Source organism: Triticum urartu, chromosome 7A (assembly GCF_056163025.1).
Source record: "Triticum urartu cultivar PI428250 chromosome 7A, HENAU_Tu73, whole genome shotgun sequence".
Lineage (NCBI taxonomy): Eukaryota > Viridiplantae > Streptophyta > Magnoliopsida > Poales > Poaceae > Triticum > Triticum urartu.
This window is the reverse complement of record NC_141879.1, coordinates 520,618,590-520,637,840: the sequence shown is the minus strand read 5'-3', so window position 1 is coordinate 520,637,840 and position 19,251 is coordinate 520,618,590.

The window sequence follows — 19,251 nt, the reverse complement described above, 5'->3', positions numbered from 1 at the left end:
TACCAAGTGGGCCCAGAGATACCTCTCCGACAATCGGAGTGAAAAATCCTAATCTCAAAATACGCCAACCCAACAGGTACCTTCGGAGACACCTGTAGAGCACCTTTATAATCACCCAGTTACGTTGTGACGTTTGGTAGCACACAAAGTGTTCCTCCGGTAAACGGGAGTTGCATAATCTCATAGTCATAGGAACATGTATAAGTCATGAAGAAAGCAATAGAAACGAACTAAACGATCAAGTGCTAAGCTAACGGAATGGGTCAAGTCAATCACATCATTCTCCTAATGGTGTGATCCCGTTAATCAAATGACAACTCTTTGTCTATGGCTAGGAAACATAACCATCTTTGATGAACGAGCTAGTCAAGTAGAGGCATACTAGTGACACTCTGTTTGTCTATGTATTCACACATGTATCATGTTTCCGGTTAATACAATTCTAGCATGAATAATAAACATTTATCATGATATAAGGAAGAAAATAACTTTATTATTGCCTCTAGGGAATATTTCCTTCAAGATCTTTGTAGAATATGTAGGAACCAATATGAGCATCCAGGTTCCGCTATTGGTTATTGACCGGAAGTGAGTCTTGGTCAAGTCTACATAGTTCTCGAACCCGTAGGGTCCACACGCTTAACGTTCAGTGGCGACCGGTATTATGAGTTTATGTGTTTTGATGTACCAAAGGTAGTTCAGAGTTCCAGATTTGATCACTGGAATAACGAGGACTCTCGGAATGGTCGAGACATAAAGATCGATATATTGAAAGCCTATGTTTGGACATCGGAATGGTTCCGAGTGGTTCGGGCATTTTTTTGGAGTACCTGGAGGTTACCGAAACCCCCCGGGGATTATATGGGCCTTATTGGGCCTTAGTGGAATAGAGGAGAGGGAAGGGAAAAGAGGGAGGCACGCCCCCCAAGCCCAATCCAAATTGGGAGGGGGGGCGGCCCCCCTTTCCTTCCTCCCTCTCTCCTCCCTCCCTCCTTCCTCTCCTACTCCTACTTGGAAGGGGGGAATCCTACTCCCGGAGGGAGTCGGCGCGCCATAGAGAGGGCCGACCCTCCCACTCCTCCACTCCTTTATATACGGGGGAGGGGGGCACCCCTTGGACACACAAGTTGATCATTGATCTTTTAGCCGTGTGCGGTGCCCCCCTCCACCATAATCCACCTCGGTTATATCATAGCGGTGCTTAGGCGAATCCCTGTTCCGGTAGCATCATCATCACCGTCATCACGCCGTCGTGCTGACGCAACTCTCCCTCGAAGCTCTACTTGATCGTGAGTTCGCGGGACGTCAGCGAGCTGAACGTGTGCAGATCGCGGAGGTGCCGTACGTTCGGTACTAGGATCGGTCGATCCTGAAGACGTACGACTACATCAACCACGTTGTCATAACGCTTCCGCTTACGGTCTATGAGGGTACGTGGATGACACCCTTCCCTCTCATTGCTGTGCATCACCATGATCTTGCGTGTGCGTAGGAATTTTTTTGAAATTACTATGTTCCCCAACACACGCCGCCGCATCGAGGGCACCTGAGGCCTACAGAATGCTGCCGCCGAGCCTCACCGCCGCCAGCCGAGTAGCACCGCCACCGGGCAGGAGGGAGCCCTGACTCCCCCTCCAGGCGCGCGGGGAAGGGACGTCCGCCGCCGCTGGCGCCACCCGGGCACGCCAGCGGCGGCGAAGGAAGGAGAAGGAGGAGGGGCCGAGAGGGGGAGGAGGGAAGGGGGCGCTCCGCCGCCTCGGGGGCGACATGAGCGCCTGGAATGGCGAGGAGGAGGGGTAGAGGGAGATGGACCAGGGGGCGTGCGCGACGGCGGCCTGCTCCGGCGGGGGGGGGGGGGCGAGGGCGGCTGCTAGCGGCGGGGAGGAACCCTAGCGCGGGTCACGGGAGCCCCTAGCCTCCAATGTAGGCCATAACAAGCGGCAGGTCTGCTTTCAAGTTCTTAAGTTGGCACTTGTTAGTCGATTTTTCTGGATTTTATTGAGACTTTCCATGTTTCTTTAGCGGAAGGAGACGCTCCTATTGACTATGTTTGTATTGTGTTCAAAAAAAGATTGAGCTAACCTTTAGGGATTCGCGTTAGGTGTGTCTTTATCCTAAAATTTTATTTTTATCGTAAATGCGACTATTAAAGTGATTTGATAGGAAAAGATGAAGATTTCAGAAAGATTAGTACCCATAGTACAATGTGAATAGGTTTTCGCGACAATAGAGCTTCATTAACTTCCAAAAGGTATTTCCCACAAAAAGGAGAAAAAAGAGCTTCATCAACTTTGACCAAGTAATTCTCTATCTGATATACTTTGAGCAAATTTATAAAAAATGTCTATAGTATATATACAACATATAAATATATTTCATGGTGAATCTAATGGTATTAATTTGATATGCCAAATGTTTATGTTCTAATAATCTTGATCAAAATTTAGAAAAGTTGATTTTAAAAGAAAATCTAACGATAACGAGGCAGTGGGGCACCTCAAATCTAGGACGTCGATAACTGCCACACGTGTGGCAGGAAAGGAGACGCACCACACGTCTCTAATGCAAATAGATTGTCACCGTCATCGCATGCATGCATGCGAGAATCTTTTTGGATTTTCAGTTTTTAAAATGTTTTGTCTCTTAAATGAAAAATCCGATTTAAGATCCATTTTCACCATTAAATCCCTCGCGACGAGATCTTCAAAACTAGATCTCATATCGATATACTTCGGCGAAAAAAAATTTGGTTAAAAGTTGCCATGTCTATTGCACATGAATTGCCATGATATTTACACTGAAGTTGCCATGATATGTTTCAACTATTTTCTTTTACATTTAAAAGTAAATTTTAACATATTATAAAATGGAGATTAAGAAACTAGACTTCCCATGCACCATAAACTAAAATTGTCATGATACATGCACTTAAAATTGCCATGGTTCAATAAAAAATATTTTCATGGTCAAAGTACTGGAATTGCCATCATCAAAAAACTAAAATTGCCATGATCTACAAACTAAAAATGCCACATGGCAACTTTAGTTTAAGCACTATGGCAACTATAGTGTAAACATCATGGCAACTTCTGGGCAAAAAAATTCATCGGAACATATCAACATGGGGTCTAGTTTTGAAGATCTCGTTGAGACGGATTTAATGGTGAAAACGGATATTTAGTTTGCTTTTTTATTTAGGAGATAAAACATTTTTAAGCCGAAAACCAAAAAGATTTCTACTGATGTCATCTATTCATACGTGGCAAAATGAGTGGTGATGGAGGCGTGTGGGCGATCTACAAACGCCCACACGTGTGGGCGTTAGTTTTTCCGCAAATCTAATGGTATTTTCAGACACATGGAGTACCGAGTCACGTACTATATCTACTAGTACAATGCCCGTGCGTTGCCACGGGCAAAATACAGGAAAATAAATCAAACTGATGACTAAGTGACATGAGTGAAGTCCTACGAATATATATCATATTTTATGAATTTCTTTAGCAGATACTACAAGAGCAACTATGCATCGACCGCATGTTTTTTATCAGTGCTAAAATTTTGTGATCATCGTCTTCTTCCTCCTCTGTGTCTTCCTCCTTCCGTCCCAATGACCCATCCTCCGACGCTGGTCGTGGCCGATGTCAATATCGTGTGCCACCCTACCTGAGCCGCCTTAAGCTTCTTCATTGGTTCACCATTGCCCCGACACCGATCGAGGCCGGTGTCAATGCTGCCCTGCTCATTCTCAAAACAATTATGCAAATCTTAGATGATCTGTTAAATGAAACATGTTATCAGTGCTTAGCGAGATGGCATGTGCATAACTTATATGAAGCATGTGAAAGAGGGTATCATGTTTTTAGAGTTATGGATTGATCAGTATCAGCATGCATGGAAACTTAATGCTTTTCAGAATTAAACCATAATTTTTTCAAGCAAAGCACCATATTTTTCTTATGCTCTAGAAGGATGAAGGAACTGAAATCAACCTTAATGTTTGGCACAATTTTTCGACAATGTATTGAAACTTGTAGACCCTTTGTTCGGTATTGAAACTCATAGACCTTTCACTCCAGCTTTGTTTGGTTTCTCTAACCACCAATGACACATGAAGATAACCACAAGTGTCCCATCTTCAGTGTGGTCATGACACAGTCCAGGAGCCTAAGCCAAATATCCTCAAGCATGAGTACAAGCCATGCCCGCTGCACTTTCTTGTATATCTCATATTAAATTATTAATAAAACAAGAAAATTGTAGTTTGATGCAGCTAGGATAAATAACTTTGGTACTTTCCAGTTAACATGAAAACTATACACCTATACAGAACACAAGCAACTTTTGCAGGAACAAAATTGGATCCCAACGAATTTAGAGAGAAGAACTAAAAGAAGCATGGAGAATACCACCAAACTTACCAACGGCACCACGGGGAGATGAGCGGGCAGAATGTATCTTGCCTGATCAAAGTAATTAAACCTTGATCTGCCGTTCTGTGTCCATAGGTGGTGCCAGACAGTGTGGATGACAGCGCAATGCGAGATTGCATCCAGTAGGTTTGAAGGGGCACGTGGACGCGGAGCCCGACAGCGGTGGCTGCGGAAAATAGGACGGCGTCAGCATCGAGGGCGCACATGAGAGGAGCAGCACGGCAGACCGGCGATCGTGGCATCGGCGATGCGCTTGATCCGGCCTACGTACAAAGAATTAATGTAGAAACAATAAGATTACAGACCAATAACCATACTGATTAGCAAGTACTACTAAGAAGTGCACTGTTACTAAAATAGAAGGGGGTGGCCATTCACTGAAGCATGTATGCATTTTTCTCTTTCAAAGAGAACTGCTTACAGACTTACAACTGAAGTACTCAATATGTTGGCAATGCCGGAAAACATTCCATGAATGATCGGATCGTCAAAGCTAGTGTAACTTCCTAACATAATTATTGTTCATATTTTATTTGGCAAGCAAAGGCATCCAGATCTGTGAACGTCTAGCACAGACAACGGTGATTAAATCAACGGGCATATATAGTAGCCTGATGGCCTAGTTCCGCAAGAGCAGTTAAGAGTGAACCTCTTAATAATGCATTCAGGTGACCCTCCCCAAAAGAAAATATATATTAGAGCACATGCACCCAGGCCCTCTGTATCTAGCCACCCAGCCCCTCTCAGAACCATAGGGATGCTGAGTCAAGCAAAACAATCACTCCAAAGCAAGAAAAGGAAGTACTGACTTAACTATATATATAATACAAAACCTATGCAAAAATCCACTTTTCTATATATCAACTTGCAGTAGATATATTCTGTTTATTTAGCTAAACTTCTACAGTCACACCTTTAAAAGATGCATCTTGTTCTCCTCCACAAGAAAATACAACTGTTAAATCCCGAGATCTCAATCATGAAATCATTGTAAGCAATGCGATTCACAAGAGAGGCTCCGGACATCTTGGGTTCACCCTACTGCAATTCATGAATTAGTGATTGTTTGAGAATCAAGTGGGATTGTACCTCGAGACAATGTATTCTACATTTGTGAATGCTTGATATTCAAATCAGGGAATTCTATTCCAAATAGGTTAACCAGCCCAAGGTTACTGTGGAAATCCTCCCCCTGCAATAGTTTGAGTGTGCATGCTCAGATATTGACTACTTGAGAGTAAAAATAAACTTTGAAGCTGATATAGTATGATTAAAACCTAAATAACAACATCTGTCAAGTGAAATTGCATTGGAACTTGTTGTGTTCATTATAAGTTTTGGAAGTAAAAAAATCTATGGGAGGTACAGTAGAGCCTAGAGGATGGTTCGCCTGCTCTTTGCTTTCATAAGTTTTAAAAGTTGTTCAATATATGAAGAACTGAATGTGCCAACTTCAGTTGTGCATAAACACTCGATCATGTGAGCTTCAACGACACAACCACCACATGCAATCGAACATCATTAACATCCAGAAGAGAATGTGTCAGTTTCAGTGTTGCAAGAGCACAACACATAATCAGGGGTTTGATGATTTGAGGCATTTTCTTCATCAGTCAAATGTGCATGTGTGTACAGAGGGACCATAGCAGCAGCAGGCTAATAGCATCTACAATGCGAGTCGCCTATGTAAATGCTTAGAGATTAAGAAAATAGATACGAAGTCGTAAAATCTAAAATCATCTAAATGCCCTCTCTCAATTCTTGATGCTAAGTAGGGCACTAATTACAGGCTGCAAACACCTTCAGTATTCTATGGTTTTCACTTTCAGTTTCAGAAAAATTTCATCACCAACCGAAACCACCTAAATTTAGTGAATTTCAGAGATTTTGGTTAGCGTTTCGACAAAAAGGCTGAAATATTCACGAGCTATCCTTAGTTAGTGGAGTACACGTACGGGGTAGTTAGTCCTGAGATGCCATCGGTTCATCAATCGATTCATCAGAAAAGGATCTGACAAAGCATGCATGAGTACATCCAAGGAGCTCCTATCATTGACTTGTAATGGTGGTGGGCAGTGGCCGCAGTTCTAGCCCCAAAAATTATATACATAGGAATCATAGGTTGAGATGAACCCATATTTAAACACTGCTAGTTGTATCTCTCTATATAATCATGTCAAATAACAAATTTTCCCACCATGGAGAATTATTTTCCATATGAAGCTATCCTCCCCCTACTGGTCCAGTCACATGAAGTTTTTTACAAGCCAATGCAACTTTTAACTGTCGGCCTGAAACCAAAAGCTTCAGGCCTAAAGAACAAAAGGCACAAATCTCAAATTAACTAACAGGCCACTTCTACTGGAAAAACATATCTCTCTCTACGGCATTATAGCATCATGTTAAACCAACCGGCACCCAACAAACCAGTTTTGACAGTTCAAAATTAGATCCCAGAGAAATCCACAAATAAAAGCAGAGCAGCACTGCACTAGCAAATTACAACCTTATCAGAGATTCCAGCTGAAGGGCAAGGAGAGGAGGGCATACCTAAACACTAATTAAATGGTCAAAAGCATCAGTCCTCTTAAGCTTTGACCCAGAGCGAACGTCTCCATAAGCAAGTCCCGCTGCAAAATCACATAGGAAAAGAAACCTTTTCGATATGAGGCTATAGTTCCCCTTTTTTATAGGACATCAGGGATAGAGCCAATTTTTATGGTCTTTGTGATGAGCTCATCAGGTCAGATCATACAGAAGCAATGTAAAGGCCATACTGTGATAATCACAAATCTTCAGCATATCACCTTGATAAAGTATTAGTATAAAACTATAAATACTCTAAAGTAACGTCTTTTACTCAATGATAAGCAACTCAATTTCTATTCATAACTTAACTGGCACTATAACTTGTTCATATGCGCTAAAACTTATCATGGAAATTAGCACAAGATGTGTGGTCTGTTGCTTGTGTGCTCTCCTATATAACTGTTGGAAATATGCCCTAGAGGCAATAGTAAAAGCATTATTATTATATTTCTTTGTTCATGATAATTGTCTTTATTCATGCTATAACTGTATTATCCGGAAATCGTAATACACGTGTGAATACATAGACCATAATATGTCCCTAGTAAGCCTCTAGTTGACTAGCTCGTTGATCAACAGATAGTCATGATTTCCTGGCTATGGACATTGGATGTCATTGATAACGGGATCACATCATTAGGAGAATGATGTGATGGACAAGACCCAATCCTAAGCATAGTACAAAGATCGTGTAGTTCGTTTGCTAGAGCTTTTCCAATGTCAAGTATCTTTTCCTTTGACCATGAGATCGTGTAACTCCCGGATACCGTAGGAGTGCTCTGGGTGTATCAAACGTCACAACGTAACTGGGTGACTATAAAGGTGCATTACAGGTATCTCCGAAAGTGTCTGTTGGGTTGACACGGATCGAGACTGGGATTTGTCACTCTGGATAACGGAGAGGTATCACTGGGCCCACTCGGTAATGCATCATCATTATGAGCTCAAGGTGACCAAGTGGTTGATCACGGGATCATGCATTACGGTACGAGTAAAGTGACTTGCCGGTAACGAGATTGAACAAGGTATTGGGATACCGACGATCGAGTCTCGGGCAAGTAACATACCGATTGACAAAGGGAATTGTATACGGGGTTGATTAATCCTCGACATCGTGGTTCATCCGATGAGATCATCGTGGAGCATGTGGGAGCCATCATGGGTATCCAGATCCCGATGTTGGTTATTGACCGGAGAGTCGTCTCGGTCATGTCTGCTTGTCTCCCGAACCCGTAGGGTCTACACACTTAAGGTTCGGTGACGCTAGGGTTATGAAGATATGAATATGCAGTAACCCGAATGTTGTTCGGAGTCCCGGATGAGATCCCGGACGTCACGAGGAGTTCCAGAATGGTCCGGAGGTAAAGAATTATATATAGGAAGTGCTGTTTCGGCCATCGGGACAAGTTTCGGGGTTATCGGTATTGTACCGGGACCACCGGAGGGGTCCCGGGGGCCCACCGGGTGGGGCCACCTGTCCCGGGGGGCCACATGGGCTGTAGGGGGTGCGCCTTGGCCTTCATGGGCCAAGGGCACCAGCCCTACTAGGCCCATGCGCCTAGGGTTTCCACCACGGAGGAGTCCAAGTGGTGGAAGGCACCCCGAGGTGCCTTGGGGGGGAGGGAAACCCTCCCCTGGCCGCCGCACCTAGGAGATTGGATCTCCTAGGCTGCGCACCACCCCCCCTTGGCCCTCCTATATATAGTGGGGGAGAGGAGGGATTTCATACCTCAGCCTTTGGTGCTTCCTCTCTCCCCGTTACGTCTCTCTCTCGTAGTATAGGCGAAGCCCTGCTACTGTGACGCCCTGCATCCACCACCACGCCGTCGTGCTGCTGGATCTTCATCAACCTCTCTTCCCCCCTTGCTGGATCAAGAAAGGAGGAGACGTCATCCGTTCCGTACGTGTGTTGAACGCGGAGGCACCGTCCATTCGGTGCTTGATCATCGGTGATTTGAATCACGTCGTGTTCGACTACATCATCCCCGTTCTTTGAACGCTTCCGCTCGCGATCTACAAGGTACGCAGATGCATCTAATCACTCGTTGCTAGATGAACTCCTAGATGGATCTTGGTGAAACCGTAGGAAAATTTTTGTTTTCTGCAACGTTCCCCAACAGTGGCATCATGAGCTAGGTCTATGCGTAGTTCTCTTGCATGAGTAGAACACAAAGTAGTTGTGGGCGTTGATTTTGTTCAATATGCTTGCCGTTACTAGTCTTATCTTGATTCGGCGGCATCGTGGGATGAAGCGGCCCGGACCGACCTTACACGTACTCTTACGTGAGACAGGTTCCACCGACTGACATGCACTAGTTGCATAAGGTGGCTAGCGGGTGTCTGTCTCTCCTACTTTAGTCGGATCGGATTCGATGAAAAGGGTCCTTATGAAGGGTAAATAGCAATTGGCATATCACGTTGTGGTCATTGCGTAGGTAAGAAACGTTCTTGCTAGAAACCCATAGCAGCCACGTAAAACATGCAAACAACAATTAGAGGACGTCTAACTTGTTTTTGCAGGGTATGCTATGTGATGTGATATGGCCAAAAGGATGTGATGAATGATATATGTGATGTATGAGATTGATCATGTTCTTGTACAAGGAATCACGACTTATATGTCGATGAGTATGACGATCTACAAGGATGATCATGGAGCCCCAAGATGGAGATCAAAGGAGCTGTGTGATATTGGCCATATCATGTCACTATTATTATTTGATTACATGTGATGTTTATCATGTTTTGCATCTTGTTTACTTAAAACGACGGTAGTAAATAAGATGATCCCTTACAACAATTTCAAGAAGTGTTCTCCCCTAACTGTGCACCGTTGCTACAGTTCGTCGCTTCGAAGCACCACGTGTTAATCGGGTGTGATAGATCCTTTCGTTCACATACAACGGGTGTAAGAAGTTTTACACATGCAAAAACACTTAGGGTTAACTTGACGAGCCTAAGCATGTGAAGACATGGCCTCGGAACACAGAGACCGAAAGGTCGAACACGAGTCGTATGGAAGATACGATCAACATGAAGATGTTCACCGACGATGACTAGTCCGTCTCACGTGTTAATCGGACACGGCTTAGTTGACTTGGATCGTGTAACACTTAGATGACTAGAGGGATGTCTAATCTGAGTGGGAGTTCATTAATAATTTGATTAGATGAACTTGATTATCATGAACTTAGTCTAAAATCTTTACAATATGTCCTGTAGATCAAATGGCCAACGTTGTATTCAATTTCAACGCGTTCCTAGAGAAAACCAAGCTGAAAGACGATGGCAGCAACTATACGGACTGGGTCCGGAACCTGAGGATCATCCTCATAGCTGCCAAGAAAGATTATGTCCTACAAGCACCGCTAGGTGATCCACCCATCCCACAAAACCAAGACGCTATGAACGCTTGGCAGACACGTACTGATGACTACTCCCTCGTTCAGTGCGGCATGCTTTACAGCTTAGAACCGGGGATCCAAAAGCGTTTTGAGAGACATGGAGCATATGAGATGTTCGAAGAGCTAAAAATGGTTTTTCAAGCTCATGCCCGGATCGAGAGATATGAAGTCTCCGATAAGTTCTTTAGCTGTAAGATGGAGGAAAATAGTTCTGTCAGTGAGCACATACTCACTATGTCTGGGTTACATAACCGCTTGACTCAGCTGGGAGTTAATCTCCCGGATGACGCGGTCATTGACAAAATCCTCCAGTCGCTTCCACCAAGCTACAAGAGCTTTGTGATGAACTTCAATATGCAGGGGATGGTAAAGACCATTCCTGAAGTATTTGCAATGCTGAAATCAGCAGAGGTAGAAGTCAAGAAGGAACATCAAGTGTTGATGATGAATAAAACCACTAAGTTCAAAAAGGGCAAGGGTAAAAAGAACTTCAAGAAGGACGGCAAGGAAGTTGCTGCGCCCGGCAAGCAAGCTGTCGGGAAGAAGTCAAAGAATGGACCCAAGCCTGAGACAGAGTGCTTTTATTGCAAAGGGAAGGGTCACTGGAAGCGGAACTGCCCCAAATACTTAGCGGATAAGAAGGCCGGCAACACCAAAGGTATATTTGATATACATGTGATTGATGTGTACCTTACCAGTACTCGTAGTAACTCCTGGGTATTTGATACCGGTGCCGTTACTCATATTTGTAACTCACCACAGGAGCTGCGGAATAAACGGAGACTGGAAAAGGACGAGGTGACGATGCGCGTCGGGAATGGTTCCAAGGTTGATGTGATCGCCGTCGGCACGCTACCTCTACATTTACCTACGGGATTAGTGATAAACCTCAATAATTGTTATTTAGTGCCTATATTGAGCATGAACATTGTATCAGGATCTCGTTTAATACGAGATGGCTACTCATTTAAATCCGAGAATAAAGGTTGTTCTATTTATATGAGAGATATGTTTTATGGTCATGCTCCAATAGTCAATGGTTTATTCTTAATGAATCTCGAGCGTATTACTACACATGTTCATAGTGTGAGTACCAAAAGATGTAAGGTTGATAATGATAGTCCCACATACTTGTGGCACTGCCGCCTTGGTCACATAGGTGTCAAACGCATGAAGAAGCTCCATGCAGATGGACTTTTAGAGTCTCTTGATTATGAATCATTTGACACGTGCGAACCATGCCTCATGGGAAAAATGACCAAGACTCCGTTCTCAGGAACAATGGAGCGAGCAACCAACTTATTGGAAATCATACATACTGATGTGTGTGGTCCAATGAGTGTTGAGGCTCGCGGTGGCTATCGTTATGTTCTCACCCTCACTGATGACTTGAGTAGATATGGATATGTCTACTTAATGAAACACAAGTCGGAAACCTTTGAAAAGTTCAAGGAATTTCAGAGTGAAGTTGAGAATCAACGTGACAGGAAAATCAAGTTTCTACGATCAGATCGTGGAGGAGAATACTTGAGTCACGAATTTGGCACACACTTAAGAAAATGTGGAATAGTTTCACAACTCACGCCGCCTGGAACACCTCAGCGTAATGGTGTGTCCGAACGTCGTAATCGCACTCTATTAGATATGGTGCGATCTATGATGTCTCTTACCGATTTACCGCTATCTTTTTGGGGCTATGCTTTAGAGACTGCCGCATTCACTTTAAATGGGGCTCCGTCGAAATCCGTTGAGACGACACCGTATGAATTATGGTTTGGGAAGAAACCTAAGCTGTCGTTTCTAAAAGTTTGGGGATGCGATGCTTATGTCAAGAAACTTCAACCTGAAAAGCTCGAACCCAAGTCGGAAAAATGCGTCTTCATAGGATACCCTAAAGAAACTTATGGGTATACCTTCTACCTCAGATCCGAAGGCAAGATCTTTGTTGCCAGGAATGGATCCTTTCTAGAGAAAGAGTTTCTCTCGAAAGAAGTAAGTGGGAGGAAAGTAGAACTTGATGAAGTATTGCCTCTTGAACCGGTAAATGGCGCAACTCAAGAAAATGTTCCTGAGGTGCCTGCACCGACTAGAGAGGAAGTTATTGATGATGATCAAAATACTTCTGATCAAGCTCCTACTGAAATTCGAAGGTCCACAAGGACACGTTCCGCACCAGAGTGGTACGGCAACCCTGTCTTGGAAATCATGTTGTTAGACAACAGTGAACCTTCGAACTATGAAGAAGCGATGGCGGGCCCGGATTCCGACAAATGGCTAGAAGCCATGAAATCCGAGATAGGATCCATGTATGAAAACGAAGTATGGACTTTGACTGACTTGCCCGTTGAACGGCGAGCCATAGAAAATAAATGGATCTTTAAGAAGAAGACAGACGCGGATGGTAATGTGACCATCTATAAAGCTAGGCTTGTCGCTAAGGGTTATCGACAAGTTCAAGGGGTTGACTACGATGAGACTTTCTCACCGGTAGCGAAGCTGAAGTCCGTCCGAATCATGTTAGCGATTGCCGCATTCTATGATTATGAAATATGGCAAATGGACGTCAAAACGGCATTCCTTAATGGTTTCCTTAAGGAAGAATTGTATATGATGCAGCCGGAAGGTTTTGTCGATCCTAAGAATGCTAACAAGGTGTGCAAGCTCCAACGCTCGATTTATGGGCTGGTGCAAGCATCTCGGAGTTGGAACATTCGCTTTGATGAGATGATCAAAGCGTTTGGGTTTACGCAGACTTATGGAGAAGCCTGCGTTTACAAGAAAGTGAGTGGGAGCTCTGTAGCATTTCTCATACTATATGTAGATGACATACTTTTGATGGGAAATGATATAGAACTCTTGGACAGCATCAAGGCCTACTTGAATAAGAGTTTTTCAATGAAGGACCTTGGAGAAGCTGCTTATATATTAGGCATCAAGATCTACAGAGATAGATCAAGACGCCTCATAGGTCTTTCACAAAGCACATACCTTGATAAGATTTTGAAGAAGTTCAAAATGGATCAGTCCAAGAAAGGGTTCTTGCCTGTTTTGCAAGGTATGAAATTGAGCTCAGCTCAATGCCCGACCACGGCAGAAGATATAGAAGAGATGAGTGTCATCCCCTATGCCTCAGCCATAGGTTCTATTATGTATGCCATGCTGTGTACCAGACCTGATGTAAACCTTGCCGTAAGTTTGGTAGGAAGGTACCAAAGTAATCCCGGCAAGGAACACTGGACAGCGGTCAAGAATATCCTGAAGTACCTGAAAAGGACTAAGGAAATGTTTCTCGTTTATGGAGGTGACGAAGAGCTCGTCGTAAAGGGTTATGTCGACGCTAGCTTCGACACAGATCTGGATGACTCTAAGTCACAAACCGGATACGTGTATATGTTGAATGGTGGAGCAGTGAGCTGGTGCAGCTGCAAACAGAGCGTCGTGGCGGGATCTACATGTGAAGCGGAGTACATGGCAGCCTCGGAGGCAGCACATGAAGCTATATGGGTGAAGGAGTTCATCACCGACCTAGGAGTCATACCCAATGCGTCGGGGCCAATCAAACTCTTTTGTGACAACACTGGAGCTATTGCACTTGCCAAGGAGCCCAGGTTTCACAAGAAGACAAGGCACATCAAGCGTCGCTTCAACTCGATTCGTGAAAATGTTCAAGATGGAGACATAGAGATTTGTAAAGTACATACGGACCTGAATATAGCAGATCCGTTGACTAAACCTCTCCCTAGGGCAAAACATGATCAACACCAGAATTCCATGGGTGTTCGATTCATCACAATGTAACTAGATTATTGACTCTAGTGCAAGTGGGAGACTGTTGGAAATATGCCCTAGAGGCAATAATAAAAGCATTATTATTATATTTCTTTGTTCATGATAATTGTCTTTATTCATGCTATAACTGTATTATCCGGAAATCGTAATACACGTGTGAATACATAGACCATAATATGTCCCTAGTAAGCCTCTAGTTGACTAGCTCGTTGATCAACAGATAGTCATGATTTCCTAGCTATGGACATTGGATGTCATTGATAACGGGATCACATCATTAGGAGAATGATGTGATGGACAAGACCCAATCCTAAGCATAGTACAAAGATCGTGTAGTTCGTTTGCTAGAGCTTTTCCAATGTCAAGTATCTTTTCCTTTGACCATGAGATCGTGTAACTCCCGGATACCGTAGGAGTGCTCTGGGTGTATCAAACGTCACAACGTAACTGGGTGACTATAAAGGTGCATTACAGGTATCTCCGAAAGTGTCTGTTGGGTTGACACGGATCGAGACTGGGATTTGTCACTCTGGATAACGGAGAGGTATCACTGGGCCCACTCGGTAATGCATCATCATTATGAGCTCAAGGTGACCAAGTGGTTGATCACGGGATCATGCATTACGGTACGAGTAAAGTGACTTGCCGGTAACGAGATTGAACAAGGTATTGGGATACCGACGATCGAGTCTCGGGCAAGTAACATACCGATTGACAAAGGGAATTGTATACGGGGTTGATTAATCCTCGACATCGTGGTTCATCCGATGAGATCATCGTGGAGCATGTGGGAGCCATCATGGGTATCCAGATCCCGATGTTGGTTATTGACCGGAGAGTCGTCTCGGTCATGTCTGCTTGTCTCCCGAACCCGTAGGGTCTACACACTTAAGGTTCGGTGACGCTAGGGTTATGAAGATATGAATATGCAGTAACCCGAATGTTGTTCGGAGTCCCGGATGAGATCCCGGACGTCACGAGGAGTTCCGGAATGGTCCGGAGGTAAAGAATTATATATAGGAAGTGCTGTTTCGGCCATCGGGACAAGTTTCGGGGTTATCGGTATTGTACCGGGACCACCGGAGGGGTCCCGGGGGCCCACCGGGTGGGGCCACCTGTCCCGGGGGGCCACATGGGCTATAGGGGGTGCGCCTTGGCCTTCATGGGCCAAGGGCACCAGCCCTACTAGGCCCATGCGCCTAGGGTTTCCACCACGGAGGAGTCCAAGTGGTGGAAGGCACCCCGAGGTGCCTTGGGGCGGAGGGAAACCCTCCCCTGGCCGCCGCACCTAGGAGATTGGATCTCCTAGGCTGCGCACCACCCCCCCTTGGCCCTCCTATATATAGTGGGGGAGAGGAGGGATTTCATACCTCAGCCTTTGGTGCTTCCTCTCTCCCCGTTACGTCTCTCTCTCGTAGTATAGGCGAAGCCCTGCTACTGTGACGCCCTGCATCCACCACCACGCCGTCGTGCTGCTGGATCTTCATCAACCTCTCTTCCCCCCTTGCTGGATCAAGAAAGGAGGAGACGTCATCCGTTCCGTACGTGTGTTGAACGCGGAGGCACCGTCCATTCGGTGCTTGATCATCGGTGATTTGAATCACGTCGTGTTCGACTACATCATCCCCGTTCTTTGAACGCTTCCGCTCGCGATCTACAAGGTACGCAGATGCATCTAATCACTCGTTGCTAGATGAACTCCTAGATGGATCTTGGTGAAACCGTAGGAAATTTTTTGTTTTCTGCAACGTTCCCCAACAATAACTACTTGGTAAATGCACAAGCAACACATTTACCTACTCATCATGTGAAACTCTGCAAGAAGCTTCACAAATGCACTCACTTTTCTGATAAGCATAGTAGACACCACAACCCTTTACAACTACCTGCTCATCATGCAAAAATCTGAAGGAATCTCCCTGACTGCATAGGATTTCTGAAAGCATAGTAGACACCACGGGATTCCCCCTTATTTCCTGGACCACGGTGTCTGTCATGCTCCCATTTAGGGTCATCCTTCTCAGAACCCCCAACCAGTGTTCACATTTCTTTGAACCGGTTCTCTGAAATATAACCATGAACACAAAAATTAGTCGGCAATCATGATGGTTCAGTGGAAGTACTTAAGAAGGTTATTGGTAAGCTATATGGCTTAGTGATGATATAACCACGGTAGCTTAAGAAACATGACTGAAGCCACATCACTTGTGTCATGATCCAACCAATATTCACCTTTTTAAATTGTAGATTGAAGCCACTGTGAACATACTGAGATACAAAGCATGAAGCTTCTAAATTCCATACCTATACATCAATACAAAGCATGGGGAGCGCATGAAGCTTTTAAACTTCCGAACCTATACATCAATGCAAAGCATGGGGAGCAAACATATTCTTGTTTTTCTGTGATCTATGCTTCTGCTCGTTAACTCCTTCATCCTACTTGTTGCTTCCTTGAGCCTCTCATTTCTATGGAATTTAAGTAGTGAGTTTAATTTAGAACAATCAGTATCTACAGAAAAATATAATAAGGGAGATTTCAGTAGCTTTGGAGCAATTTAAGAACTAATTTAAATACATTGCAAATCTCAAGTTTGATATCAATATTAATTTTCTTTGAAGAAATTGTGTACAGCTAGGTTATCATAAATGGATATCACCTCATGCCGAGCTATGCTCCACATGGACATTAGGCAATCGCAGCACTAGCCACGGTCCTCCAGCTGCACGAACCCATGGTACGGGCCTACTCCCATGCCAACCTTGCCAGCGATAGTCCACCAGAGAAATCCTCCCCGTGGTCTGAGCAGGTTCAGATTTACCTTTGGCATTAAAAACAACACACACAATATTAGTATAATGCAAATGCTTTATACATACACATAGGCTTCATTTCTGATCCGAATTATGGAATATGAGCACATGTAAAGCCCAAAGAAGTCCAGTATAGTATGCTTCATGTGGAATTCAAGTTGTTAAATTAAATATCTACATGCACCAAGATGACAATATGTGTTTTTGTACATTAGTCTAGTTCATAAAATCTAGCAAAGGTGTATGCTCACTCATTTCTCTTTGGTTCCATTCCTCTGTTCTTCCTTGGTGTAAAACATGAACTATTAACCATGTGAATCTTTTTCCGCCTATCATTGGCCCTTTTAAATGTTTTCTTGCCCTTGTTCTTCCACTTCTGGTATTACTACAGATGTCTTGGCTTCCTATATTTCCCTTACCTTATGCATCCTACAGCTTTATGGAGTGTCATTCAGTTTTTGGAATGCTCAAACGGAAATATACATTATCTAGTAAGTTATTTAGTAATTTAAAAAAATCATGTAAGTTCACTTTTCTTACTTTCTTAGACTGAAGATACTTGTGATATGTTACGGGTGGAAACTATGAGAGAAAAAAGCAGTTGCATTCTTGAAAAGAACTGATTTCATGCGCTCGAACGTTTCGTCGGGGCCCAACTCCAAACCAAGGAAAGGCTCGAATCTGTTTTTAGAACATGGCTCTGCTGTTGTATAACTACCTATGAACTTACAAATCTAGAAGGCCATTCACCATATGCAATGAATACACAATGTTTTATTGATTGGTGACAACAAGTAAAAAAACAGTAAGCCTCATGTGGATAGAAAAGGATGACAGGCTTGCTACCGAGAACATACCGATTACAAAAAAAGGATGTCAGGCTTGCTTCTAGTTCTTGAGTTTTTGGTCAGATATCAGCTCATCAACCAAGATTCTTCAATGCAGGCTCAATAACCTCATTTCAGTTGCTTCTTTGTCAACTATTTCATCAATGCAGGCTCAATAACCGTCCAGACCTAAACCTGTTATCAATATACTCAGGATATTAGCTATGGGTGAGCATCCACAAGCGAGATATCTAAAACATTTAATAAATCTCACGCGGTGAACACTTATTGTTGTATTTACAAGACCTCTTGAAATGCCAGTAGGGTCATTACATGCCACAGATGTAGAACATATGCCTGGCATATTGTGCTTAAGCCACCCAAGACTTAAAGTCTTGGGAATAAACAGGTGGTCGCGTCCAACATTGTGATTGATCATTAAAATAGTATTCCAACTAAAAATATTCAATTCTTAGTAGTAACACAGTTCTACCAGATTGCAATAATATCGAATAAGCCTCCAAATAGGTGCATGTTGACAAGAAAATATGACTGTTATACTAAGTATTCACTATACCATGCATGCTTTCTTAATGGTAATATTTATTGATTTCCCTATTCTGCAAATACGAACCACTGATGCTTTCCCACCACGAATACATTTTTTACTACCCCACACTAAATTATTGGAGTACTATGCAACCCCACACCAAAGTATTGGAGTAGTACTGACAACAACACACTAAGAGTTTCTCAAGGTCTTTCTTTAACTCAGGAGCGTACTTCAGCCCTGAACATATCGAACCTGAACCTGAAAAACAAGGATTGTCAGTTTAATAGATAGTGCATATGCACAACCATATGATAGTTTAACTGGACATCAAAATCCTGTTGTCCACAGGCGTCATGTAAACCCTGCCATGCATGAAGATCATGGCACACATGATCCTAAGAAAACTAAGAAATTTTATTTGTCGTGGATGTGGTGGTGAGAACACAAAACAGCAGGGGCACACCAAGCACACGTGCACAGCAGCAGCAACCGGCAACGTCCACACACGCACCTTAGCAAGCAAGCATTGAGATTTGCCAAGGCCATATGGGGCAAGATAAGCGATACATGATTGACCATACGTGCACGGGAGTGGAAATATGTCGAGGGCGCGGCGACGTACCTATCTTGTTGGCGTGGCCTCAAGCCTGTATCACGTTCGGACCTCCATGGACGACCTCGAGGGATGGCGGCCCGCCGGTGCGGCTGCGGATCTAGGTGCCGCCTTCCCTTGCCGCCGGATCCCTTCCATTCCCTTCCCTCCCTTGGGAGAGGGAGAGAAGGTGAGGGGGAGGAGGAGGCCACCGACGGTGTCGCCATGGCTGGGCAGGGCTCCTCGCGCC